Source organism: Solanum pennellii, chromosome 5 (assembly GCF_001406875.1).
Source record: "Solanum pennellii chromosome 5, SPENNV200".
Lineage (NCBI taxonomy): Eukaryota > Viridiplantae > Streptophyta > Magnoliopsida > Solanales > Solanaceae > Solanum > Solanum pennellii.
Genome location: NC_028641.1, coordinates 14,173,851 through 14,177,481, shown reverse-complemented (window position 1 = coordinate 14,177,481; position 3,631 = coordinate 14,173,851). Strand labels below are relative to the sequence as shown.

General features: G+C 35.7%; 1 long non-coding RNA gene across 1 annotated transcript; it reads left to right on the top strand.

The window, feature by feature from the left end:
* Positions 1–404: 404 nt before the first annotated feature.
* On the top strand, positions 405–2,823 carry LOC114077274. The gene is made up of 2 exons (XR_003578390.1): positions 405–1,046; positions 2,050–2,823. It is a non-coding gene; the product is annotated as an uncharacterized LOC114077274 (long non-coding RNA).
* Positions 2,824–3,631: the final 808 nt, after the last annotated feature.

The window sequence follows — 3,631 nt, the reverse complement described above, 5'->3', positions numbered from 1 at the left end:
ATTTATACACTTCTGTGTATAAAGCGAAAGAGGCGAGTAGAGGGAGAGTGGCGAGCGAGATTTTTGGGAGAGAGGCGACTGACAAACTTTGTCTAACGTTTGCTATGGAGCACAATTAAATCAAACTGTAGCTACTCCATTTATTTTAGATTATTAATTTGCTATTATATACAATTATCCCTATTAAATATTGCAGGTATAACTAACCTTGAATTTTCTAGACATCAAACTTGGGCCATTCTCAGCAACCCTCCTCGAAAATTAAAACCAGCCCATCACCTTTCAAATCACCCCAACCCCAGTTAATTTTTAATTTTTTTTAACAAAATAATCCAGCACCTAATTCCAATTTTTTTTCAAATTCTCCAGCCGACCCAGCGGGTCAACCCGTCCCACCTCTTTATTCTCAAAGAAAGCAGAAGCGGTGTGAGAAGACACGTGATCAGGTAGCACTACGACTTTTGTTGTCGTCTTCTTCATTTCCCACGATAACAGTACACCCGCGCAGCTCTCTAGCAGAAAAAGCATCACGCGTTTTCGTCCTTTTGGCACGAGACGGAGCCACGTTGCTAGCCAAGAACAATGAGATTGATCCAGCCGTCTGTTTCCCCTTTCCTATTCTGGAATGGGTCGTAATTTCAAGAAAAAGGTGGTCTCTCCTTAATGGTGAAACGAATTCAAGTTTGAATTTGAGATGGGCCTTGAACCCTAATTCCATCCTTTTCCCCAGAAGTCTGCCCTAATTTCTCTTATAAAACCCTACCATCATCTTCTTTAGGGGGGTTAGAAAAAGCTTACAGGAGGGTGATGAAAAAGTGAGATGAAATATTGGAATCAGCTATCCCTTTAAAATACAAGATACGCACTAAATTTCCAGCAATACTATGATATAAAATATTTAGGATAGTTTTTAGAAATCCAAATTTTGGTCGAGCCCTTGTTCTCGTCGTACCCAGCTGCTGATAGGAATTCTAGGGATCACGTCTTAGTGGCGAAAGATCGTTTCCGTTCAGCTCGTTTGTTCTCTGTTCGCTTCTCAAAAAGAGGTAAGAAACTCTTAGCCTTTTTCTTTTCTTCTTCTTTCCGATTCTGGCGAATGATAGAATCATGAAAGTATTTGTTACTGGATTATGATTTTACTTGATGTGTTTTGAATCTAAGTATCTTTTCAACGTAGTCTTTCATGACCATTATGTGTACTTCCTTTGCTTAATGTGTTCCTTTTTCCTCCCTGTTTATGGATTTTCATAAGTTTTCTCGGTTGTATACGCCCGTCTCGATTTTGGTATATTTATCTGTGAGTTGCATCCAATGTTGTTTGTTGTGATTCTGTCGGAATTGCAAGCATGATCTTATTAGATGTTTTTTTTCAAAGGTCATCTAAATGTGTTAAGCTACTGTATATTTGTTCCTTCCAGCTGATTTGAGTCGATTAATGTATAAAGTGTGTCCTTCATGTGAGCTAATCGTCTTTAAACATTTAATGGACATTGCGAGTGGACTAATGAGACTATTTGTTTTGTTTTACCAAGTGCAACTGCTTTATTTACCGTAAAGTTTGTTCATGAAGTATTTTGAGGTTTGTTGTTAATATGTTAGAGCTGGTTATTCGAGAACATGATCTCTAAGTGTGTGCACGTGGGCTACCTGTATTTTGAGAATATTTTTTCTAGCCTAAAATCGTTACATTCCTTTTACTTATTCTGTTGAGTTTTCATCTATACAACTCATTTAGTCCTTAAACTGTTTTGCTTGTTTATTCCATATTCCTTTGTCATGAATCGACATCATTCACTTTGCCTCGGGCGTCTTGTGCTTCATTCTTTCTCTTTCTGAACGAATGAACCGGGATGCCAACAGTAGGGAATCGAGTTGTATTTATTTGTCACTGATTGAAGATCATATAGTGTGTTGTTTGCTCGTTTTTGAGTGATTTCGTAGTTCCAAGAAGATCTTAAACTTGGACTCTATCGTATGTTAACTAAATCAACTTGTTTGGCTTACATCTTACTCTGATTGGTGATCGATTGCTTCCGTCATTGTTGTTAGTGTTGTTATTCACTTGGAGATGGAATATCAAGTTAGTCATATCAGGAGATTTAGAGAGATTTCCGTACCTTTTCTTTACTTTGATAAATAAAATTGCATGAGTTGTATCGTTTCTTGTCCATGCTTCATTTTAAATTCCTCGTTGACCTTTCAATTTGGTATACTGTCCTAGATCACTAGCCTTGTATTAGTGCTAAATATCTTTTATGGCATACATTTATTTTATGATTTCTTTCTTTTACTATAATTGGTTTAGTTGGTCAAAACATGTAGAAAGTTATCAAAGAGTTATCATGTGATATCCTTGAGTTCAATTAGTCCTAATTCAATGTTTTCCCCTCACTGCAATGCTTAGGCAGTAGCATACTTTGGTTTTCTATTCTTGTCTGCTTATATCAAACAGTTATGAATGACTACTTATAAGTTTACATCTTTTTGTCACATGTAAAAATTCGTATCGATTTCACCATGAACTCCCACTTCCCCACCTCTTTCATTTCGGTAGAGCCACAGAGGCTCAAAATTTCTTCATCGAGTTAAGCTCACAAAATTGACGTACAGATCGAGAATCGAAGAGATTGGGGCAAAGCCAACATTTTATTTCATTTTTAGATGTATTTTGTTAGTTATTAGGCCCAAAGCCTAAAGAAAATATTTATCTTTTCATGATTATTTTAGGACAGGTATCTAAGGTGACAAAATTGGGCCAAAAGCACAAAACGAAAATGGGTCCAAATATCGGTTCAGGCGGACAGAAACCGGATTCGGACCCAACCCCTCTCTCTCTCTCTCTCTCTTTTATCGCTTAACCATTTGTTTATTATTTGTCGTTAGCATTAGGGTTAAACAATATCAAATCCCCACAAGACGCCACTTTGTTTTAACGACTTAATCAAATCAAGTAAATAACTTAAAATATTTTTTTTACAAATTAAAATTCAGTTAGACAGTATAATTAACACTTCATTTTCGAACAACTCTAAATAATTTTTATCTCAAAATTTAAGTTAGACATTTTAGCCAAACGAAGTTAGTTGTTGGATAATCGCGAGTATTTAGGTTCATAAAAACCTTTCTAAAATATAAATATGAATCCCCGAACCACCTTAAGAATTTTCAAAAGGTTTACTGTTTTAATGGATTGAAAAATAGTTTTTCTTGATTTTTTCTTGAAAAGATTAAGCGGCGACTCTAAAAAGTCTCAATACTAAAAAATATTTTTTTCCTTTTTCGAAATAAAACAAAGTGAACGAACCCAACTTTATGGAAGACTCACATACCTTTTTAGGGATCACCCTCGACAAAATTCACACTCAAGCTTGAAAGTTTCTTGACGATTTCTTGATTTCTCTTCTTCTTTCTCCTATTTTCTCTTTTCTCCAAGCCCTAGCAAGAATTCTATTTTTTTTTCTAAGCTGAACAAAGTCCTGTTTTACCCTAATAAAATCCTAGAAACGAATTAATAAAATTAGGTAAGGTAAAGACCAATTTTCCCTTCCCAAGTCTAGATTAGACTTTCCTTAATCCAACACCCCAACTTGGGAAAGACATAACTCACTCAGGCTCTCCAATCGGGTATAAG